Raw genomic sequence first — 26353 nt, forward strand, 5'->3', positions numbered from 1 at the left:
ACAGTGAGGTTCCCAGGGTCCATCCCAAGGAAAGGGTCCCAAACCAAAACCAATGGCCCAGGAGTACAGGCATAACTGCAGAGAGGAGGCTTGTTGTCCCCAGATCAGTGTATAACCCCCCTAGCCAAAATCGGGAGGGGTCTGTAGTCCAAGTTCCTGTAGGGTTTGAGGGCCTGTCACCGTCGCGGAAAGGGGTGTGCACTTGAACGTGGATGTAGGAGGGGGGTCAGTGGTTTCCCCAGTATTGAGGTAGGGGAAGTCTTCAATCCCCACCCAAGCCAATTAAGAATTTTGGACAGGAATGTGGCAGGGATCTCAAAACCTTTGGAATATCCGGATTGGGGCTTTTTTGTGGACTCACACAATGTAACACTCTCTCAAGAAACAGTCTGCATACCCCCTGTAGGAGTGGGTTCTCAACCTATGGCGAAAATGCTACTAGAAAAGAGAAAGGTAGACCATCAGGAGGTCTGGCTATCTGGGTCATAAATGCCCTAGGGTTAAAAATAAACATGGTACATATAGATTGTCCTGATTTATTAGCTAAAGTTCTGAAAACACACAGCGATTTGAAAATCAGGATCCATAATGTCTATAATAGTTGTACGGGGCTCTGGAGATACAAATACCATCAAAATTCTAGACCATGTACTTTCGGAAACTGCGGATAGTGCCCCAGCCCAGGTAGCAGGGGACTTGAACTGTACCTTTGAACCCCTAGCCATGATCCCAAGAGATCTGACCGAAGAGTGAGATAGTGTTTGGCAGGTCCCTCAGCTAGACCTCCCCCTAGTTAGGTGGCCCTCTCATATGTACATCTCCCTTGTGAACATTGGGGCTCCTGGTAGATATGTACTTCTATTATTTAATTTCTGTTTTTGCACTCACGTTTACATTGTTGCAGTAGCTTACCATCTAGGCCCTGACGAAAGCCCGATAGATTCCAGTTTGGCTGAAACATGTTGACCTCCTGCACAGCGCCATAGTGTAGTTATAAATTCAAGCTACCAGGCGTGGTTTTAAGTTTAACACTTAGACACTTCCCTTTAAATATATTTTCTGTCTAAGTCGTTAATTTTAATTTTTCACCACAGCACTGCACCACACACCCTGAGCACTACCCTTTGAGTAACAGTCTGGCTAGAGTTTTTTGATCCCACATCCATATCCGCACCATCATTCGATGGTTTGGGCGGCTGGTTGGATGCACTAAAAAACATCCCATATGATGAAACTCCTCCAGAAGGGTGGTCTGATAGGAATATCTCAGCCAGCTGTAACTCCTTCACTATTTACATAGTCCTGTTTTCTCAGTTTCTAGTACAGCAACACATAGAAGACCGATCATTTCCATATGTGTTTGAGTGACTCGGTCGCACCTTCCATGCACTGTCACAAGGTCACGTCTTGTGACATTATCACTCCATAACAACCAGTCTGCTGACGTCCTGAGTGAGGAAATGAAAGCCAGAGCACACTAATCAATTTTGATGGGCAGTACGTCACAAAATTGGCTTTTTCACTTCTGCAGAGTGTAGATGGGACTTTCCTCTTCAAACAAGCATTTGCAATGCAATAGGTTTCACATTTGCTAGAGTTAAGCTATTGGCATTCTAAATGACAATGCCTTTTATTTATTTGTTTTAAAAACCAACACATAAATAAAAGGAATTGTCATTTACAATTCCAATAGCTCAAAGTATCGCAAATGCAAGACCTATTGGATTGCAAATGCTGGTTAAGAAGGGGGCTGGAGCCACCCCGGTCAGCTATAGGCCTTCAAACCTAATTAACTCATTGCAAACAAATTTCTGCAAGAGCAACACATATTGAGCGATGTCCAAGCAGGCTTTCATGCTAATATCAGCACATTGGATCAGGTTTTTCACTTCTTGTGTATCTACTGGAGGGAGGTCAGCATTAAAGGGGGAAACTATATGTAGCCTTTGTAGACTTACGCACTGCTTTCAACCTGGTACCAAGAGCCAAGTTGTGGAGGGTGCTGGCAGAGATGGGTATACCACATAACCTCCTTGAAATTCTAATCCGGCTGCACTCTTCAAATACAGCACAAGTTAGGTGGGTGGATACCAATCAACTCACTGAGCAATTTTCAGTCGAATGTGGAGTGCGTCAAGGGTGTGTCCTAGCCCCCACATTGTTTTCATAAATGGGGTGATTGAATATCTAGATAGGGATGGATGCGACACACTAAATGTGGGAGAGAAAAGAGCACCAGCCCTACTCTTCGCGGAGGACACCCTACTAATCTCTAAATCCCCCCATAGTTTGCAACAACTGTTTAATAATTTTATGGAATTTTGCAATGAGCATGGCTTGGTGCTAAACAAGTCTAAAACAAAATATCTGATCTCCTCAAAGGGGAACTCCAAGCCACCAGAAAAGCAAATATATGTAGGAAATAGTCCCCCAGAGCAAATCCATGCGTTCGACTATCTGGGAATCCACCCAACTTCAAATCTAAACTTGGTGCCACACATCGAAAAGGCTCAAATATCATTAGTACAACAAACGGCCAACCAAGTAAAATCCACAACAAAAAAGCGACAAGGAAAGTGGCCTCAGCATTAGAAATTTACAACAACAAAATACTGGGGGGAGCCCTCTATGGTGCCGAATTATGGGGCATTGGAAATACAAACTCACTCACTGCTGTAGAGAATCGTTTTTCTCGCTCAATGTTTAACCTTCCCTCTAGTACCCCCTTGGTTCCCATGTTCCTGGGTCAAATATTACTATCACACAAGTTGGGCTTTAGGAAACTAATGTTTTGGCACCACCTGTGGACGGTAAATGAGCTCAATCCATATAGAGCAGAGCCGCTTGATCTCCTGAAGAGTCCCCAGGTTAACTCTATCCCGTGATTTAGTTCTCTGAAGAACTTATTGAAGACACTTCGGATGGAGGAATATTGGTACACTCCTGAAAGATTGTGTCTCATCCCAAAATGTAGGGTCAAAGAGATATACTGAGATACTTTTACGGTGAAGGAGATGGCCAAACAGGTGGGCACCCTGAGCCAGGATTTAATCAGTTTTACATTCCTTCCATTTTACAAGTAAACAATTGTAGAAATTGTGCCACCATTGGCACGTAAATTGTTTATTCAATTTTGTTTTAAAACCTTACCTACCAAACTGTTTTGTAAAAAGTGGAGTAACAAGGCCACCACAGATGAACAGCGTACTGCATGTAAGACATGCCCAGAAGCAATAGTTCACTTGCTATTTTTTTGCCCTGAATAGCAAAGCTTGCGGGTCAAATGGATTGTGCAGTTGTGTAAACTGATTGGACCTGGCCTCTACTTGGAGGTAATGAAAATCTTAGCTACCCACACTTGCAGGGTGGTTGTCTTTGGTCTGCCAAATAATGGCAAGCATTTTGGATCCAACGTTTTAAATGTATTACGTAGTGTTTAACCTTTGTACACCAAACTCTGGGCCATTTTATGGAAAATCTTTTTTAGATTTTCATTGTTTTAATCATTGCTGTACATTGCACCTTGTAACTTGTCTTTTACTGCTTGTAATGTTTTTATATTGCATGGCACTCTGCACTTTATAAGATTCGTGTGATCGAAAATTAAGTTGATGATGATGATGATATTTAAATACAGAAAGTTGCAGTAGTCCAACTGAGAGGTAATCTAGGCGATGACCGCTGCAACCCTAAGCTTGATAGGAATAAAAGGCAAGACCTTTTTCAATATTCTGATGAAGAAAAAACAGGCGCTCACTGTCTTCTAAGCCTGAGAATTGAAAGCGAGAACTGTCAAAGGTAACTCCTAGATTCTTATCTTCAGTGACCGGACTTGGTAATAGACCACAAGTTTTAGGCCACGACAATTCAGACCACACTGTTCTTTGCTCACTGAAGACCAGTGTTTCAGGAGCTCCCAACATTCCAATGTTCTAATGACATTTAGTTTTAGCCAGTTTTCTTTCATCCAGCTGAGAATTTCTATCATGCAACATTTGAATCTGTCCGCTACCTCACATAAATCATCTGTAATTGGTACATTGATTTGGGTGCCATCCACATCGGACAATACTTGGAACCCAAAAGATCATATCAATTTCGCTAATGGGGAAGAGCCTTGCGGAACCCCACAAGGCAGCTGGTAAACTTCTGACCTGAATTGCCCACAGCTCACTGTATGAGTCCTATTCATGAAAAAAGACTCCAGCAGAGCGGAGTCCCTCATATTTGGCAGGAGCAATCTATGTATCAGGTGGGAGGATGACAATTTCAAATGCTACTAAGAGATCCCATAGCACCAGTAAAGTATAGCCTTCTTTGTCAACCTGGTGGCGTATCACATCCATAGCCACCAGCAGGGTGGACTTTGTGCTATGGCCTCTCCAAAACCCATTCTGCGATGGCCTCTCCAAAACCCATTCTGCGAAGGATCCAAACAATCTTGAGTAATCAGGAACTCCATGAACACCTGATTAATGTATTTTTCAAGGATCTTGGAGGAGCAGGCAGCAAGGATATAGGGTGCAAAATGCTCAGGTGTTCATGGTCTCCATTGAGTTTCTTCTTAAGAGTAGTGCTTACTGCCTCCTTCCAAGAGGAGGAAAATCCTGGTACTAAAAAGTTGTTTAAAGAACTTTCCAAGAAAGGAGGCAATCTGGTCAGGAGTTAGTTGAATAATTATGGCAGCGCACGGGTCATCTGCAAATCAGATTTTAGCTGCAGGATAAGCTCTTTAACTTTCAAAATGGAGATAGAGGGAAAAGCAGATATAGGCTTTAGTAACGATGAAGTGGGGTTAGTTACTACCTAATAACTATTTCGTAAGGGGCCATCTTCCTTAGAGATGAATCAAGATACAATCTTCAAGATTTAGTCCCTGAAATGGGCTGCCACCCTGTTACAGAAATCTTGTGAACTCTCTAAATTATGCTGGGATGGCAGGGTGGAGAGACTGTTAATCACTTTAAAAGGTTCCTTACGTGTGTTGACCTAATTTTGTTCTGAAAATAAGAAGAATTATCTAAAACAATGGCACACTTATATCAGTTCTTTATGCTTATTTTTTTATTCCATAGAGGGCGTACGCCTGCATTTCTGCTCTTGTCTTCTACACTGACGATGGAGCATTGACAGATTCTCTGAGAACCAAGGTCCTGTTTCTAGTTCTGGTCTTAGAGGAAAGGAGAGGTAATCCGATCAACAGCTTTAGTATTCAATAAACTAAAACATTTCGCAGAATATTCTAGCAGCTTTTAGTCTTTGCAAGGGGTTCACTCAACTCTACTTCCAGTTTTTCGGAGGTAATTTTGAACCATCTCCTCTATCCATCTATAGTGTGATTTAAAATGGGACCAGGAGACCGGCCGGACTGAGAACGGAAACCAGCCCTGGCAATTAAGTTGGACCAGCCCGGGAGGGGGCAGGGGTTGGTGGTAAACACTGCTGCAGCTTTTGTTACAGGGGGTCGATATCACAGCAGTGCTGCAAAACTGACCCCCACTAGCAAAATGGTCCCCTCTGTTCCAAAACCGGCCCCCACTGGTCTGACCCACAGAGAAAATACCTGGTGCACGCTATGGCCAGTCTGGCGGAACAAGAGGTGTCTATCCAACAGAGCAGGAGAGGATCTCCTCTTTCCAGAGTGTCATGATCAACAAAAATACCATCCAACGTGTGTCCAATCACAGGTGAAGGTAAGTCCATCATTTGGGTGAAACCAAAATCTTTCATTAGTTCCAACAACTTAATGGAGTCACTGCATTCTGTGTCCTCTAGGTGAAAATGAAGTGCCCTAAAATAGCTAAACTAGGACTAGTAATGTAATGTTCTAGAGCAAAACTCCAGTCCTCAAAGTTAGGCCGAGGACCCAGAGAGTAGTAGGTTAACAGTCCTGAAAAAGTGGAATTATGAGTCACTTTAATTCTACAATGAAATGTCTTGTGAGCATCAACTGGACGAGAACTTGTAAGTTCTACAAAAGCATTTGAGTGACTTTTTGAAACTCCAGGCCAATCCTCCCCTTCGACAGTTGTGGCTATCTGGTCTGAGACGATTGCACATAGACTAAGATCCCTCCACTGGCTTCCAATGGAAAAAAGAATACATTTGAAGTCTGTGTCTGGCCTATAAAGCCCTTCATGGGTCGGGTTCTCAGTTTTTAAAAACTCATTTAAAATTGTATGCGCCTTCCAGGAGTCTACGATCTAGCCAGGCAAAACTGATTCAAGGGGACAAAACACAAACAGGTCAGGTGTGGCGGGGGGAAGCTTTCTGCTACATGCAGCTAAGGCCTGGAACCTCATCCCAATCGCAATCAGAAATTGCCCATCCCTGCTTTCATTCAGGAAAGAGGTAAAAAATTGGCTGTTTACTTCCGGTTAGAGCTAGTCTTGACAGATCCCTGGTCTTTCTACATCTACCCAGCGCCAAGACGCCCATGGGCAATCGCGCGCTCTATAAATTCATAAATCAAATCAAATCTACCCTCGTTATAGCATATTCAGGAGGAAAAGTGCCTCGACTAGCTCCAGTCCAGAGTCTTCTTCAGTGATAAACGAGCAGAATAGTCCATCGGAGAGAATAAGCTAATAGATTTCAGTGAAATGCTTGACCATAGACCGTGCATTAATAAAGGCACAGGATAATCACCTTATACCTGGAGGAGACCTGCGTAGTCACATCCTATTCTCAATAAATATAGGGATTCTAACCTCCAAAAGGTATTCTAGGTTGCCAATGCGAGCATAAGTCAATGAATTGTACAGCAGGGCTGAAAGTAATACACTTACCCATCCCCACTTTAGAGCACCATTCTATGAGTTCAGTGCAAGAAAAGGCTTACCCTCAGACCTGAAACCAGCCACATCCCTGGAACCTGGCCCAATCTGGGCAGCTCGTCAGAGGCGCGTCCACTCGTCGGCTCACCTTTAATCTCCCCATGTGTACCTTTTTCGTAAGAGCTAGAGTGCTCACTTGCTCTACTCTATGGCCACAAATACCACCAAAATGTCAGGTGGAGTTACATCACAGGGTGCTCTCTTTGCCCGAACCAAATACAACACAAATATTTTAAGAGAATGACTAACTAATTATAAATATGGAGTACAAAATGAATACAGTCGTTTACTGTGGACATCCACACATATCAACACATATCAGCACCAAGAGTAAAAGCAGAATTATTTAAAAGAAACAGAGCCATATGTAAAAAGCATTTCTGCAGTCAGAAACGGCCTCATCAGGCTGATTCCAACCGTAAAAATGCTTTTGTATATGTTGAAAGCACAAATTGCAGTTCAGTTAAGCATTATACAGAATCGCAATTTCGCTAACATGTTACAGAATCGCAATTTGTGTTTGCGATTAGGTATTTTGAAGGGGCCTGTTTTGGGCATCCCTTCCAAATAGCGAATCTGAATGAAATATTTTAATGTTTTGCAATCAAATTCTGGTCGCAAAACATTAATACTTTACCTACTCCTTAAAGAAAGTGGTATCCCATTCGGGAATAGGAAGGGGTCCCAGTGGGACCCCTTCTACTTTGATCAGGGAAAAATATTTTTTTTTACAGCAGGCAGTGGTCCCCACTGCCTACTCTTATAAAATGAAAAATCAAATTTTAATTTTCTTATTTTTAATGCAACCTGTATTCCTTTAAGGAAAACGGGGTGCTTTTTAAAAAAAAATGTTTTAAAAATTACCTTATTAAAAAGGAATCACAGACATGATTGTCTGCTGACTCCAGCAAACTACCATCCCTGTGATACATATTATTCCTAATGGTTTTTTAAAGTAAACAAAAAGGTCCTCAGCATAAAGGAATAAGTACAAGAAAATGTTATATAGACCACAATAGGCTACTATATATTTCAGTCCCTAGTCCAGCCGGACAGGGAATTTAATATTCATTCAGGGTAAGGGTACATATTAGCAACAAGGCATTATAGTTACAGTAGGGCACAGTCCTGTACCGTACAAGAGAAGGGAAAGTGAGATAGTAGTAGAGTGAAGGAATATCAGGCAAACAAGGTGAGCTATCAGGCCACTGCAATGAATCAGAATTAACAGTGTGTCCTGGAATAAACCATACATACAACAATATAATAGGGTGAAACGTATGTCTACTCAAAAGAGTCGACGTTTTGATCCTGTGCTTCATTTATAGGGATCATCTTCAGGACTTAGGGAATTGTTTTTGCCTGAATTGGAAATTAAACGCCTGTAGGGGAAAAAAAGACTGCATCCAAAAGGGCCTGGTATTGCCCACGAGAGGTCCTCCTCACACCTAAGACACGTGACAAAACAGAGAGAATAGCCTGCGTAACCACTTTTTCTCCTGTCTCTAATAAAATTCGCAAGTCTATCCTCAAACACTGGCCAACGATAAACGCAGGGCCTATACACTTAGAGAGACCACTCTTTGCTTTCAAGAAAAGTAAGAACCTAAAGGACCACTTGGTCAGAGCAGCCTTACCTGCCCCCACTGTCAGGACAACCACTGAATCTAACTGGGGACTACCACCTATCTTGGGGCACGCTAAGTGTGGAAGCTGCACTGTATGTGAGTTCACGATTGAGGACCGTCACTTTAGCCACAATGGTGTGACTGTAGAAATGAAAAGTTTCACCAACTGCAACAGCTGCAACGTCATCTATGCAATTCTTTGCCCTTACCCCAAAATGTATGTGGGCCAGACCACCCAAAAAGTAAAGACTCGCATATGTCAGCACAGCAGTCGAATCAGATGTGGGACTCCCAACGCACCTCTTGTTGAACATTTCTCTGAATTCAACCATACCGCTGACGACATCAAATGGACAATTCTGAAAGCGATAAAGCTACCACCAAGAGGAGGCAACCTGGGCCAGCTCCTAAACCGTGAGGAACTCAAGACTATTATCCAATTTAACACCATCCACACAGGATTGAACAGGAGTGAGGACTGAACAACTCTCCTATAACATCAAACCCTGAAAGACATTGTCCTTATCAAATTTGAGCACTTCTGATCAATGCAATGAGGGCTATGGTCCCAGACGAACTTTTTGACATCTGAAATGTTTTTTTAATATAATTTATGTCACGTTTGATACACTGCTCACATCTCCTTCCCCTGAGTTTAATTCTTTTTACACTATTGACCGTTTTCCCCCCCCTCACCAACACTTGCGCAAAAATGTTTTAAAAAATTCTATTCATCACACTTGCGCCTTAATCACAAGTAATTTGCACAGCTACCACAGCTCCACTGATAATACGATACACGGCCATTTCACTTGCGCACCGTTCCAAGATGACTGCCGTAAGATATTGAAGCAATACTGGCTCCCCCCAGGCTCACGTCACGTGACCGCCGTATGCGCAATAAGACGCCAGCTCTATTAGTCTGTTGGCTCCGATCCGGCAAGGCACAGCTCGCAACTTGCGTCCTGACATCCCTCTGAAATTCGGTAAGTCTCGCTGCCATTGACTTCTTAGTAAACAGACCAGCACGCTGCTCTAACCAAATGTTCATCTTTCCTTAGCGGATCAGTTAATTACCTGACCGCGTTCCCATAGACGGCGTCAACGCTTACGCTGCTCCCATTGGCTCCCATTGGCACCCCGCTAACTCAGACGCCGAGAATATCTGGTGAAACCTTTAACGTAACGGTAAAATTGCGCGCCCTTTCACTCGTGACAACTTTTATTCACTCCTCACATGGTTTTAACTCCTATCTCCTCCTCAACAGTAGCACACTATCGGCACATCAACTCTGTCTAATGAACGTATGCACGGAGCTTTAACTCCGGCCATCGGCTTACCCAGACCACTTCTGGATACCAAGAATATAATGGTAAAACTGCGCGCCCCGGTACTTGTGATAATTAATTAACAATTAAATCACTCCCGACATGGCCCTAACCATCTCCTCCTCCTCAACAGTGGCGTACTACCTGCACATCAATCCGTGCTACTGGACGCCTGCACGGAGCCTTAACTCCGGCCATCCTTTCTACCCACGCCAAACCTGCCGCGAGGATTCCTCAAATCATCACTGTAAATTTTGGCGCCCTGCCAATTACTTTGCCTTAAGCATTCTAAACATTGTCCTAAATATCGTTCTCCTTCCCCTCAGCATCCGATTGATTGGACGTCCAAGACCAGACAACTGAAACCTCCGAAGAGGCCCTATAAGGTCTTGCCCGGTCATTAGTTGCTGCCAACTCATCAGAAATCCTACAATTTTAAGCCTTGGTAGGTTTCCTCCTGCTTAATTTACCTCCTCAAGAAACATGTAATACCACAGTACTGTTTCTCTGCGCACCACAAGGATGCTATCACCCCGCCAGTAGCAATGCCACTCACCACGTGAGACCCCATTGGCCCTGACCCGTAGACCCGGCTCACTTCTCACATCACAGAGCAACGTTGAATTGTCACCTTGCCCCACCATAGATTACACCATAGAAACTGGCCTCCTTACCACCAGATGAAAGCAGATAGCTGTCTAGCACTGCGGTCAATTCACCATTCACTTATTAAGATATGTTTGCACTGAATGCGCACGCCATCAGGCAACACCTTTTCACTGCGGATCCGAATATTGTAAGTATAATGGCTCAAGCTGATGTCCATCATTAATCTTCCTAAAAATGACTGTCTATCTTTTGTTTTCTTCCCTGTTTTTTTCCCCTACAGGCGTTTAATTTCCAATTCAGGCAAAAACAATTCCCTAAGTCCTGAAGATGATCCCTATAAATTGAGCATGGGATCGAAACGTCGACTCTTGAGTAGACATACGTTTCACCCTATTATATTGTTGTATGTATGGTTTACTCCAGGACACACTGTTAATTCTGATTCATAGCAGTGGCCTGATAGCTCACCTTGTTTGCCTGATATTCCTTCACTCTACTACTCTCTAACTTTCCCTTCTCTTGTCCGGTACAGGACTGTGACCTACTGTAACTATAGTGCCTTGTTGCTAATATGTACCCTTACCCTGAATGAATTGTTTGATTATTAAATTCCCTGTCCGGCTGGACTAGGGACTGAAATATATAGTAGCCTATTGTGGTCTATATAACATTTTCTTGTACTTATTCCTTTATGCTGAGGACCTTTTGGTTACTTTAAAATACTTGATACCCATGGTCCCTAGCTACCCATTGGGTTCCCCTTGTTTTTTCAAATGATATTATTCCTAATGGGTCACAAACTGCGACCTACCGCCTTAATATTCATTAAGTAGGTCAATTTGCAACCCATTAGTAATCCCTATTTGAAATACGTACATTTTCTTACTTTCAGGCATTGAGATTTCCTAATTGCGATTTGGTAACAATCGCAATTCGAAAATCAAAATTGCATAGGTTTGTATATTTCAGTTTCAAACACAAAGTGAAACAGTAAGTCTGCTCTAGGGCACTCAACAAAAGTGCGTTCATTCATAAAGATAAAAGGGGGGTGGGGGAGTCGATCTCGGGCAGTGACTAATATTGTGAAAAGGGTAGCCTTGCATATTGCCCGACATTCTTAATGTTAATAGCGACTGCTGTAAATCTTTGACTGAGGGAATATTTCCATAGTCTTTTAAAAAAAGCCGATGCCACTGTGGTAGAAAAGAAAGTACTCTAAAAGCCAGCCACTACTAATTAACACTGTACCTGCGATTTGACGTCCAGATCATTGAGCAAGTAGCCATTGCCAATTTGCAGGCAACTAATTGAACACAACAGACACATACCATGGATGGTCCACATATTAGATCAATTGTATAATTTAGCACTACAGACAAAGCCATGCTTTTCTTTGCAGGGTGAAACGGTTCACTATCACTGACATTGCTAAAACCTTTTCTGATTGGTCAAACTCAACATCTCATAAATCAAGCATTTCTTCCTTAACAAACCTATTCGTTTGTGATATAATGTGAGGGCTTGCCTTATGACCCAAGTGCATTTTCAAGGAAAATTATATTCAAGGTGATACTTGTAAGGTTAGTTGTCAATCCCTCTTTTTCGCCACTGTTTAGGAATGCCTGGGAGTCCAAAATCTAGTGATCTTATTTGTGCACAGCCCACGCCCGAGATCGGAATAATTAGCCATTTTCTGCTTCTCTAGGAATGTGAAAGTGGATGGGGCTTAACTGAGGGGCAGCCCTTGTCTCCTCCCGTTGCCTGAAGGCCCCCCCCAAAGTACTTTCAAACCTCTCACCTTTATGGACAGGCACCCTTACATGTGTACAACAGTGAGCAGGCAGCCTTCCATGCTCTATGTGAGTACCAATAACCGCAACAATAACTGCAGTGGGAAAATCATCAAGAGCAGGCACTGAGACAGTAACTAGTCATCCCAGAACTTGTGGGTGAAGGCGGCAGTCGAGGGTGGTAATCCTAAAGGGAGTGGTTTATAACTTAATATGTATCTCTTGGAAATCTGTGGCGTACGATGCACTGATGCATTGTGAAACTCATGCATATGAAGATGCCTCAAACAAGTTATTCTTAAAAAAGAACCTGGTAATGGTACATGGCATCGACCCCCCTGTTACCCAACTAATACTTACATCAAGGTCATTGTTGTTTCGGTGTAATTGATTTTATCCCAATATCTATAGGTTTGATTTCTCGGTTTGTAGAGCTCAAATTGAACACTCATTGTCTGAGTGATCAGAATCCATTGCTTTTTGTTACAAATCTTGACTTGATCAAGGCACATGACCCCTTACTGAACAGACCCATTCATTCTACGGGTAAAACAGTTCTGTGCACCAGCGTAGACACAGACTATTTTTTAACTAAATTGATTGCAGTTAATGTCCCTGCTATTGGAGCCGGTTTGCCATCCGTTGAGAACACTAGTACTGTGTTGAACGGTTTTTCCCACTTATGCCAGACCATAGTCGAAATTCTGGTACTTAGTAAGCGATCAGGTGTTTCTGATCAGTGTACATGGTTTGACAAGTCATGCTCCGCAGCCCCTAGAGCCCTGATAAAAGTCCTGAAAGCCTCCCCTAGGTGTGCTGATAATAGGAGGAGTCTTTCTGAACAGGAGTGTAACCCATAAATCATGTTGAGATTAGGGTAGGTATGTAAAATAAACAACAGTATCTCAACTGGTATAGTTAAGGAAGACAGTTTGGCATGCAAGTATAATACTTTACACGAAAAGGAGAGGCTAGGAGACTCTAGGTTGATTTTTTAGAAAGTGCATTAAGCATCATGTATTTAAAAAAGAATTAGACAAAAATGAACATACAGTTATATCAGCACTGTAAACAATAAATGCGTGTACAACCCAATTTGGGCTCGGTGCTAGTTTGTGTAGGTGATACAAAAAGTGGCGCCGCAAGTGACAATTAGTGGTCAGCGGACGAGAACGGCGCAATGTGCTAATGTGAGCAGATATATACTGTGAATAAGGTGGTTCCAAACACAGATTTAACAAATGGGGAAAGAATTGGTAATGATTTTGTGGAACCATCGAGGCGGCGCCTTTAGTTGCGCTGAAGGGTCGACGGCGTTTCGATCCAGTTACTATGGATCATCATCAGGACAAGGTTGTATGAATTGTCATAGTTCTGTATGGGGAAAAAGGAAGGGAGTTAAGGGAGGAAGTGGGAGAGAGCGATAGTGGCGGCTAGGGAGCCACAGACGTGAGGGGAGAACAAGGTCGGGGGTGTTAGGGGTTGTGGGGGGGTAATCGGAGCACAGTTGGTCGCGGCAGTGAGGGCAAGCGATGGAATAACCAATTGCGGGGGCAAAAGATACCTTGGTGGGGGCCGGAGAACGGCATTCCGGCGGAGAATCGGCGGTGTGTAGTGTCCTATCTGAGGGAGGAGAACAGGGCGATTAGAGGCAAGATGGCGTGGGCCGGGAAAAAAGAGGCATAGACCCATGTAGGCTTACCGGAGAGACGGCGTGTGAGCCGCAAAGAAAGTTGCACCGCCACGGACGTGCACGGTGTGTCGGAGGATAATTCCAGGGGATGCCGCCACGTTCATGTGCTGAATGGAAGACGGGCCAGACGAGTGGTCTGGGGTCATGTCCGGTCTGAGGGCGGAAGGATCAGGCGATTAGAGACTGTCAGGCCTGGCTACGAAAAACCAAAATGTCGGCCTACATGGGCTTGCCTAGTTAGCAGATTACAGGTTCACCGCCACGGCTGTGTGCGGTGTGTAGATGAATGAATCCAGGGGGAGGAAAACCACCACGTTCGTGTGCGGTATGTCAGGCAGGCTAGTGCGAAGTAACAGTGATAGCACTTCTGATTGGGCGGCGGGTAATGACGTGAGGGTTCAGAAAGGAGAGACTGAACTGTAGATTTCATTTGTGACAGATGTCGGGGAGTTGACATGTAGGGGAAGGGCTAGTTGTAATGTGAATAAGTTAAGAGTGGAAAGTAAACCGTGATATTAAACAATCCAGGCGGGCAAAGGAATATCGGATATTTAAACCGGTGACAATGGTGACATGATATACATAGTGGAGCGCGAACTTCATCTATCGAGGAATAACAGTGAGAATAATTACCACTGGGGATACACAGTTCGATATGCATGATTATACAATCATAATGTAAACGGATATTTGTGGAACAAATGAGTCAGTCGATGGATCATTTATGTGAGTCATGGGTAGATGCGGGGGCTTAGGATGACATGATATACAATTATAGTGGAGCGCAAACCTGAACTATCAAGGAACAACAGTAAGAAATGTTCCCACTGGGGATCCCCAGTTCGATATGCAAAATTTACAAACATTCTGCAAACAGATATTCGTGGAACTACGAGTCAGTCAAGGGTTCATTCATGTTACTCATAGGTAGACAGAAGGGCTTAGGATGGATGCCCATGGAGGAACGAACTGACCATCCTCACTGATGGGTGGGGGGGGGGGGGAAGGACGCACGGAGGTATGTGTCATAGCGGAGTCCGAGGAGTACAAGTCTTGTAGTGGTTGGGAAAAGATAGAGCAGGACAAGTTACAGTAGGATGGGAGTGTTCCACTCATCAATTGTGTTCAACCCGGAGTTTACAGAGTCACAGAGGGTAATCCATTTACACTCACATTTATTGTGGAGGGCTTTGATGTCGCCACCCCTGATGGGCAGTTGGTCCACCACTTGCCAGGTGATGTCAGTTTTGCAGTGGTTCTTCTCGATGTAGTGTGCGACCAATGGTGCTGTGAAGACCTTGCAGTGGATCCTACTCTTTGGTTGGATGATCCGCTATTTAACCACTTGAGTGGTATGGCCAATGTAGGTAAGGTCCCAGGGACAGCGGATGGCGTAGATTACATTTTTAGATCTACAGTTGGTGTGGGTTTTGAGCATGTAGCTTTTGTTTAGGGATTTGAATTCCTTGGTGTTTAGTGTGAGGTCACATACTGCACAGGTTTGGCACTTATAGTGTCCCACTATCTGAGGGAGACCCCAAGTAGCAGTGATTGTGTTCTTGGCTGTTGTGTTGGGTGGCCAGGTGATGGCATGTACTAGATGTGTGGCCAGGTTGTTGCCACGTTGGTACGAAAAGAGTGGCGGTTCCTTGAATGCTTCAAAAGATCACAGTATAAGCCAGTTGCGTTTAATTAGCTTACTGACTTTGTTGCTGCACGGGCTGAACTTGGAGACAAATAGTATCCTGGTCATGTTTTTCTTGGGTTGTGGAGTGAGAAACTGTTCACAATGGCAGTACAAGGCTCGTTTGCGAGCTCCTGTAATCAAAAGTTTTGGGTATCCCATATCAGTGAGTTTTTTGATGAGGATGTCTGATTCCCTGAAGAAATCCCTTCGCCATTTACAGTTTCTCCAAATCCGTAGGAACTGGCCATTTGGTAGGCCATCACGCAGTCCTCGTGGGTGGTAACTTGTATACTGTAAAAGGGTGTTGCTTTCTGTGGGTTTTCGGTAAAGGCACATACCGATTTTCTCATATTCAGCATGTATGATTACATCCAGAAATGGCAGGTCATTGGGTTTGGAGTCAAAGGTGAATGTGAGGTGGTTCTGCGATTGATTAAGCCAAGTGATAAATAGGTTGAGGGTCTGTGTGGTACCTTTCCACAGTACCAAAATATCGTCAATGTAACAACGCCATAGGGAAATGCGGTTAAGGAAGGGGTTGTTGGTGGTGAGAATAGCAAAGTTCAGGGCAAAACAAGCTCCCATGGAGACACCCTTTACTTGGAGGTAAAAATTGTCACGGTGTAGAAAGTAGTTGTTCCCCAGGACAATATGCAACTGGACCATGATAAATTCAGTGGGGATTCATGTGGGTTTAGGTCTAGATTGTAGCAAGGTCTCTGACTTTTAGACCCTCATTGTGTGGGATATTGGTGTACAGAGATTCGATGTCTAAACAGACCATGAGGTCAGTGTTGGTGTCAAAGGGTCTAGCTTCAATAGTCAAAATCAAATCCATGGTATCCCTGATGAATGTGTCAGTGGAAGGGACGAATTCCTTTATAATGGCGTCAATGTACTTTCCCAGGGGTTCCAGAATAGACCCACATCCTGAGACGATAGGGCGGCCAGGAGGATTGATGCTGTCCTTGTGGATTTTGGGAAGCACGTATAGAACCGGTGTTCGAGGGTGCTTCCTGTTGAGGAAATTGAATTCTTTTTGGGAGATAATGTCGAGTGTTTAAGCTTGTCCAGTGGTTTGTTGGATTTTGACTCGGAGCTCTGGTAGCGGGTCTTTGGGGAGTGGAGGGTAGTGGTTGGGTTTTGAGAGTTCATGATCCACAGAAACCTGTGTTGAGAGTTGTCATTTTATTTCGTTATCATATTTATCCATGTTCATAACCACAATTCCTCCTCCCTTGTCTGCTGGTTTGATTATCAGTTCCGGTTTGTCTTTCAGGTTGACTAAGGCGTGTTTTTCTAAGGGTAGGTTGTATGGAATTAATTCAAATTGTGTTTCTAGGTCTTGGAGTTCTTGTAGGACCAGGCGTTCGAATGCCAATATTTCAGGTGGCATGGCAGCGGAGGGTAGGCTGAAGATAGAGGGAGGGTGGAAGCGTGGTGCAGCTTTGAAAGAGTCTGATGGTTTGTCCGCAAAATTCTTTTTTAGTCTTATTCGTCGAAAGAACAATAGTAGGTTGGATTGAAAATCAATGAAGTTGGTGCGTTTTTGTGGATACAAATCTCAAATCTCTGCTGAGTAGTTGAGTCTCATCATGTGTTAAGACGTGGTCTGATAAATTGAAGAAAGGTATACACTGTGGATCCAGGGGTTGATCCTGGGGTTGAAGGTAAGGGAGGATGGCCCTCCTGATGTTCTGTTATTGCAGGGGACCCCATTGGTAGAATCTGTTTTGGGTTTGCCTTTCTCCTGAGAATTGAGGTTGGCATTGGCGGTTGCCCTGGGGTCGAGTCTGAAGTTGGCCGCGTCCGTGGCCTTGGCCTAAAAAAACCTTGTGGTAGTAAGGGTTGTGGTCTGTTGACTGTTCTGGAGGTACTTGGCCCCTCAATGGAGGTGTTGGAGGAATCTGAGATAGTAATTTGCTGATTGTTTCGATATCTGCCCCAGTTGCGGGTCCTCGGAGGGATATAGGGGCTGTTGAAGAATTAGTCTCGGAGGTAGGGGTATGTTTTGTCAACGCTGTAGAATTTGATATCCTTTTGAATTTTTTTTAACTTTTTTGTTTAGTTCAAAGGTGTTGAACATAGTTATAGTAGAATTAATTTTATCCAGGAGATTTTTTGCATCTGGGATGGTGGAGTCGGTCAGAATAAGTTTCTCTAATTCTGCTATCTCTTCCAATTCTTTTTTGCTTTGTTAAATTGCTGTGTCAATACCCAAGAGCATCCAGTAACAGGAGTAGGTAGTGGCTAAATGACTGAAGCCTGTGCGGAATTTGGGATCTTGGGTGAATATAGCTGGAGTGTTACGGATTTGTAGTCCAAGAGGTATGACTCCTGATTTGAGGTATTCTGTTAGCATTCGGGTGTGTAGTTCAGTTCTGATCTGTTTTTGCTTGTTTTTCAAGTTTATCCAGTAAAACTCGGTGGGTATTGGAAGTGGGGGTGGTTGAGGTGGGAGGGGGCCGTGGGAGGGGGTCGTGAGAGGAGAGAATGGCCACCTATGATATGCTGAATACAGTCTTATGAGTAGGACAGAGTCTCCCTGGACATTCTAAATGTCAAGTAAAGGACAGAAAGAGAAAAAGCTAACTAAATTGAACTGAAAACATATGGGCCACTGGGGACCTACTCTTGGAACCATGCAGTTGCTCACAATCTTGTCTTTAACAACAGGAGTGTAACCCATAAACCATGTTGAGATTAGGGTAGGTATGTGAAATAAACAACAGTATCTCAATTGGTATAGTTAAGGAAGACAGTTTGGCATGCAAGTATAATACTTTACATGAAAAGGAGAGGCAAGGAGACTCTAGGTTGATTTTTTATAAAGTGCATTAAGCATCATGTATTTAAGAAAGAATTAGACAAAAATGAACATACAGTTATATCAGCACTGTAAACAATAAATGCGTGTACAACCCAAATTGGACTTGGTGCTAGTTTGTGTAGGTGAGTGACAAAAAAAGTGGCGAGGCAAGTGACAATTAGTGGTCAGCGGACGAGAACGGCGCAATGTGATAATGTGAGCAGATATATACAGTGAATAGGGTGGTTCCAAACACAGATTTAACTGTGCTGTATGGGGAAAATGATGGGAGGAAGGGGAGAGAGTGATAGTGGCGGCTAGGGAGCCACAGCCGTGAGAGGGGAGAACAAGGCCAGGGGGGGGGGGGGGGGGGGGAGTGGTGGGGGGTGTTGGGGGTTGTGGGGGGGTACCTCTACTCCAACTCTACTCCAAGGTGGTGGTAAGTAGCGATTAACTTACAAAAAGCACTTTTTTGCTTCTTTTTATGTGCCATGTGGCACACATTCATGCCCTCAGGGCATGTATGTGTGCCACATGTGCACTTATGCACATTTCAGGGGTGCAACAGGGGGTACTTTGGACACCCTGACACCCTTGCAATACCTCCAGCTATTAAGGATTCGGTAATATCGAATCGCTAATAGTGAGTCTCTTCCCATTCATTCCTACGGGCATCCTAGCCCCTAGGAATGAATGGCTAGTTATTCCTTAATAACAAATCGGAATTACCAATTCGTTAAGGAATGTTAAGGAATCGCTAATATTTTAGAGATTCCTACCTACATTCCATTTAGCGAGTCCATAATAGTGATTCGGTAATAATCGCTATTAAGGACTCACTAAATAAAGTTACCTGCATCTGGCCCCATATGATTTATTAATCCAGGCCTCCATCCACACTCACAAATTTATCTGTTCATCTGTGCTGGCTGAATAAGTGGGGCCAAAAACAACAACGTGCCCAAATGCCTGTTGGCAGAGATAACAGAGGGACGCTTCTGGCGGTGGTGTAGCCACTGTTACGATGGGAAACAGTGGCCAGAGACTCGGCAAGCAAGACTAGGAACCACAGCAAGCAGTAACCAGGAGCCGAACAGAGAGATGATGGAGGAGGACTTCTGACCAGCAGGACCCATGATGAGCAAGCAGCCAAGAGCCAGAACTCATTAGTGCAATAGTGAATGTGCACACACAAATGTAAAGGCTGAGGTTTCAGCATAGATGGGAGTACCTGGAGCCAAGTCTCTAGATTGTTGATCATAAACTTGATTTCTGCTTTAAAAATGGGAGGATATTATTGTGAGGTTGTCATCAGACAAGTGATTGCTGGTTTGCCCATGACACCTCAATGATTGCAAGACTCATACACTGATCCACAGGCTGACAGTGAGTACTGTCTTGCAAATCGCTTATCTGGTGGGTTAGAGCCTTGAAACGTCACATAGGAACAGCTAACTGGGACAAACATAAGCCACAGCAACTCTGCGAGATGCTGCCCATAGACTAGGGCAACAAACAGTGCTCTAAAGATTATTCTCCATCAAAGAGTTCAGAAACAGAGGGAGTCATTTGAACAAGTGCAACAAAAATTAAGAGGTATTGAAATGCATGCTGTATATATCCACCCAAAAGGAAAGGAATTCTTCAGAATAATGTTACTTTTTCTTAACATCCGCAACTGGTCTGGGCCTGGCTGGAAGACTGTACCCCGGATCTAAGTGACCAAAGGAGGCAGACCAAAGGGAATGGAGGTCCAGATCAGCAAATTGGGAAACCCAAACTGCAAAGAGGCAGGAAGAGACTAAGATCTAGATTGTGCAGGACAGCTGGTAGAGAGAGAGCAGAGATAACAAGTGCGAGAGACTATTTGAATGGCGAAACAATGGTTTCAGAGGGAAACAAGAAGCAATGATATAATAATTTGAACTTGTTGAAATCACCCAGGACATAGAAGAAACACTGTCATAAGCCCCTCCTCCAGAGAAGACCTGAAGGGACCTACAACGATCTACAGTAAGCCTTCCACAACTTCAATTAATGGGGAAAAATGGGAGTGCAGGACGTCTTCTTTGCCTCTCGTGCCGCCTTTTTAGTGGGGTAAGGGATGGGCAATGAGTTCATAAATGATATGTGTGTTTAGGGCATGTATGTTAAACATTCCTAAACAAAAGTTAGGGAAAAACTTTCAATGAACATAGATAAAGAATGGGACATATGAAGCAATGGTAATATCCCTTTGGACCGAGGGGAATTTGTAGCAATAGTTACACACGTATATTGCTAGGGAGGTTGAATGATTCACAAGGGCAACATATACTTTGAGTCTGGAAGTGTAGAGTGGGGTGATTTGAGGGTATATCAGGTGAGTTACTGTTACAGTTTCTAAGTTCATTGAAGACACTGGCATTCATTAGCAGGCACGCACACAATTTATACTTGGCACTCAGTATGACAGGATAAAAGTCAAGGGCACTATTGTATTATGACATGGCATGGGATTCATCTCAACTATAAAATTAAGAGTGGTGCCATGATGCAATACGTGCAAAAATATGCACCAGGTGTACTCCTACTTCAGGAGCCACACACTGCTGAGAACAAAATGACACTTTCTTGGCTGCTACAGTGGGAATACCATGCAGCCTTCACATGGGGGATCTAGGGGAGCGGCCATATTCATTTGCAAACACTTCCCCCTCGTAATTTCAAAATGACCATAATACGGGGTGATTTTAATGCAATTGTGCCGTGGACATATGCTGCCTCAAAACCTAGCCAGTATCTCTGTTGAATTGGGTGGTTCGATAGGACTTTGTGACACTTGGCGAAAGTGGTATGCAGACAACCGGATGTTTACTTACTCCTCAGCGTCTCACTGCTCCTTTTCACAACTAGATTATTTGTTCCTACTACAGAACTACACTATACAACAGATGTCCAGCTAGTACCAGGGGAACATTCAGATAAATCCCCAGTAGGACTGTTCATTTATCACTGAATCACAGCCCTAGGGGTATGCAACACCTAAAAGCATGGTGGTTAAGCGACAAAACAATAACTTCCTCTGAAAAGAAACAAGGTAATAATTTAGATTTACTTTAGATTAACTCTCAAAGTTAACCACGCTGTGGGAGCCCTTCAAAACAGTTATAAGGGGCAGGTCCATAGCACATGCAAGATGCCTTCATAGTACTACAGTTCCCAAAAGCATTTCTCTGTTTAGATGAAATGCATGACAGTGGGGTTGCCAAAACCACTCGAGATTGGGATAGGCTTAGCACCAGTCACATTCGGTTATATGGTTGCTGTTCTCTTTCCACTTGGTTATATTAGGGGGAAATATTAGCGATCTCCTGCTAATTGTGAATGTCCGAACAAAATATCCTTGTGACTGTGACATGTTTCAAAGCAACCTTTGCTGTCATCTCACAGTGTTAATTTGTTCACATTTTTTAACACATCGAAGAGAAATGAGTTATGCCCGCAGAATGAGTCGTTTAAACCTGTGGCTACTACATTCCTACTGATGACCACTGGTGTGTTTAGTTGCTTGTTGCGTAGAGTACACCTATTTTAATCTCAGTGTCTCTCAGCGTTTGAATGGTTTTTATGATTTCAATGCCCAGTTGAATTTTGTTACATTTTATCAACTACATCTATCATTTTTCACATGTTGTTTTATTGTAACAGTTCTAAGGCACGAAAATCAGGATTAACAATGTGTTTTTTCATGCTTTTGTAGTGACATTTGCAGTTCTTGTCTGAAAACTAAGCATGTTAGAGCAAATTATGCATCAATATGTTTTGCCCTGCTCGATTCTCATTTAGAACCTGCCCCTGCAGTTTAAACATTTTATATTACATAACCCATCCATGGTTGTGAATTTTAATCCACTTCTAAAATCGCTACAAATTCAATCATCCCAAAAGAGTTTTAATTGTATCTTGAGGTTATATGGGCCGTCGCCTGAAGTGAGAGACTAGACCTCTAAGTCCGATCCTTCTCCAAAACTTTGTGGGCTTCAGCAGATCAGCACAACTGAACCTTTAGACTATACTGGGACCACTACACTACAGCACTGGCGCTATGGAAGAGTTGTAATAGGTTGGGCTGCCCCGGTGCAATTTGGATAATGGCATTTCTAGCACACTTTGGCACCACATGGAGCTGGCTTTTTTTAGTTCATGCCTCAAAACTGGTTCAGGCAGACTTAAGGTGCCTAGCTAAGCCATTACAAAACAAGGTGCCACACTTGCTTCACCACAAGTACTTCAGGACTTCACAATCATTCAATGACAAAAAATAGGTCTGGGCTTCTGCACATACACAAATAGGCTGTAGTAGGTGTGCACATTGTATCACCATGCAGTGCAGCATGAGGGTTATCTCCCAAAGTGGGCGGAGAACCGACTCACACAGTGCTATGTACTGAAGCACGTGGTCTGCCTTTTTCACCATACAAAAGGTGCACCGCTTACTCCTGCACTGTACAGTGACTCTCTACACTGAGCTGTGCACTGACATATGTAGTCTGCCGCTTGCACCATACAATTATTACATACACACACTGTTTTTAATTGAATCCTATAGTCTGTCTTTGGCCTTATGTGATGGTTCACCACTGGCACTGCTGTGGACTAAAGCATGAGATTGTTCTCTTGCACAGTGCAGTAATTTAGCAGACAGTGCTCTCTTTCAGTGTACAATGACTAACTGCACACAGTCCACTACTTTTTATTTTATATATGAACAATTTACATCTGTTTTTAATGCCCCTTAAGCAGGATGTCCTAAGAATTAATGGGTCTATTCTGCCATCTTTATTATATGCAGACCATGCAGTCTTATTGGGACGCACCCCAAGAGCCTTGCGTCTTTTAGTGTGGGGCTTTGTGGATTTTATGGCGTCTCTAGAACTACGCACTAATTATACAAAATATTTTATTATGTCCTCTGGGCCCAGAAAGTATAAAATGAACACCCTTTCTGCTGATATTCAAAGTTTACAATGCACAAGTACTTTTCCATACCTGGGATTGATCTTTTATGGTAACGGCCTGTGGATGGACCACACAGCCCACAGCACGAATAGGTTTTCCAAGTCCAATAAGGCAGTACTTAGTCTACCACTACCGATGGGGTTGAGGGGTATTTTACCTATCATTCCAATTTTTAAGGCTCAGTGCACACCCACAGCAACCTACGGGTCTGACGTTAGGGGCATCTACAATTGTCGTAACATTCAGAATGAAGAAAATAGTTTCTGTCATAAGATCTTACGGGCCCCAATTTCCTTACCCCAATATGTTTGTCATAGTGTACTAAATCTATACTATGCGTTGGAAATTGTTGTTACAAAAATTAATCAGATATAGGGTCATGCCTCTTTAACATCTTGTAACCTGAAATGTGTAATTATGGGTTGGTTTTGCCTTAACACAACCCCCACTGCAATATTTACCCATATGGCCAAGCCACCAGAAGCAAGTCCCGTTTTGAATGATGTTGCAAGAATACTATGGCACTCCAACTCATCAAGACATATGTCACTAGTAACCCAAGTTTCCTGAAACATTAAAATGTCATAATGGCCGATTAGTTGCACCTAGTCAGTTAGTGTTATCCTTGATTGTAGACCGGCTGCATTCCAGGTTATCACATACCAGGCCCCTTCCACACCAAAGTAATCATCCATCACCGCTAATTTATTCTGATCAGCTGTTTCTAGCAAGCCTTGAAGTTCAAGAGTACATGTTTTAGGGCGGCGAAATGTTGTATAAGACTGCAACCTAAATCGTCAATGGTATTCTGCAAGTTTTTACCTTAGGCCACAAATATTTCTTCTGTTATTGTTGGTGCATGTTTTTTAGTACATTGTCCATAAGGCTTGTGGACATGCCGATTTAGCAACATCATTCACTTAAGTTGCTATTCAAAACACTAATTTTAACTGTTTCTGGAGTTCAGAGATTGTATTTAATCATCTTTTAATTGTATATATGTGCTTTTAAGATGTATTTTATTCATAGAATAAAGATTTCTAAACTGAATTGAACTGAACTGTTCAACAATGGTGCACTTTCTTCCAGTGCAAAAAATACCTGTATAGATCACTAATGTGGGTCCGGAACCTGTTAATCTTATATCATAATATTTTCTTTTTTTTCGTTTTCATCTTCAGGAGTTTTATATAGCGCAAACTTGACCTGCAGGTATTGGGTATCAGAGCGCTTTACATGAGCACCAGTTACATTACACAAGGACACATTCATTTTTGTTAGGCACAGGGAGATTAAGTGATTTGCCCAGAATTACAGGATGTTGAGCGTCATTGCTGAGATTCGAACCCGGTTACCATATGTGAGATCGACCGTCCTAGCCCATTAGGCCACATCCTCTCCCCGTTCTTTACTCACCAAAAGTATTTGTATTAGCCATCTGCCATCTTTCTGGCTTTGTGTGGGCCAGCAGTGCAAGTGGAAATACTGGAATGTATCTGCTTTGCAGAAAGAGACTGGAGATGGGTCAGTCAGGAAAACAAAAGGAAAATGTTTCATGTGTAAGCTTCATGCACAGTTGGCAGTCTAGCTCCACGCACAGTTGGCAGTCACGAGAAACTGAACGCTTTCTAAAAGAACTGTAAAATTGACTGATAATTGATATGTAGATGGATAAGCATGGGCAAAGGTCTCTAGGGAGGCACTTATGTTGGAAGCCATTTCTACTGCCTACGTGGGAAGGAGGTGTACCAATTTCCAGTGTTTGCATTAGAGCCCATGGTACTCCTACAATACAAATGCCTCCATTTCCCCACTCCAAAACAATTACAAAGTTGTACGCTTTCTGCTCTTAGTTGCTTGCGTCTTATAGTGTACCACTGCTTTTAACTGGAATTCTTATACGCCAGTTGGACATCATTACCGTCCCTACCATAACATGTGGGAGTCCAAGTATTAATCAGCTTCTAAGTATAACAAGGATGCTCAAATCCACATTTTGCAGGTTATGGATTTCAATAAACAGAATACCATATTTGCTTTCTGTAAAATGTATTGATTCACAAAACTTCTATCTAGCTGTTCCCCAGCGAATTTGCATCATATATTACCCATCTTTTTTCCAAATAAACCTTTACATAACAGGAAATTAAAAAGTACCATGAATCTCCGTACAATTATACTCCGAATATTTCAATCTTGTCCTTTCTGCATCTATCATATATCCCATTTTGCAGAAAATCAGTTTATGAAAATGTCTTGTAGTTAAAACTCGCAGATAGGATCTGATTTCCAACTGTAAGTACCACTTTAATGTCTTAGTAGGTTTGTAAGGTAAAAACCTTTAAGCAGTAGTAGCGCCTTATGGTAAGCATCGTTGTAAATTCTGTGGGAAGAACAGAAATGGCAGAAAGAGTTTTCTCTCCAAAAACCCACCAGTAATCTTTAATTCAGTAAGCGTGTAGTTCCAAGCAAAACTCAAGATTATTACATTGTGGAAATAGGCACAAATAGCCGGTTAGTACTCGCTTCTCTCCCTCAAATTCGAGTATGTATATTGAAGGATCACAGGTTATTTATTTTTCAAAACTAAAAAAACTTCAGTGTACAGTTTTCAGGTCCTAGCGGTTCAGCAAACATTGGTACAGATACTGATATTTATAAAACTGGACATTGGGGCTAACTTTTCTGATAACTCACAAGCTTTTCATGGTGTTAGGTTATTTCCTAGATAAATCGCCAATTCCAAAGGCAAGCAAAAGGTCACTAGTAGGCCATCTCAAACTTTGGAGGCACCTGGGTTAAAATCAGAGCAAATATTTTAAATTATGCTTCAAATGATTTCAACTTGCATATTTTTTGATAATTCTTTGTGGTACATATTTAGCATTGTATGTGGCCTGCAGATATACGCCCCCCTCCTGTAATAATATAAGGGCGAATGTACCCTCTGATGTATATCATAAGGAAATTG

The 26353-nt window shown here is 42.9% G+C and overlaps 1 protein-coding gene across 1 annotated transcript in view; it reads right to left on the reverse strand.

Moving 5' to 3' along the window:
* VPS13C (vacuolar protein sorting 13 homolog C) overlaps positions 1-26353 on the reverse strand; it is a 2437235-nt gene that overhangs the window by 2141299 nt on the left and 269583 nt on the right. The window lies entirely within an intron of this gene.

The sequence above is a fragment of the Lissotriton vulgaris genome, chromosome 2_1 (genome assembly GCF_964263255.1).
Source record: "Lissotriton vulgaris chromosome 2_1, aLisVul1.2, whole genome shotgun sequence".
In the NCBI taxonomy this organism is placed as follows: Eukaryota; Metazoa; Chordata; class Amphibia; order Caudata; family Salamandridae; genus Lissotriton; species Lissotriton vulgaris.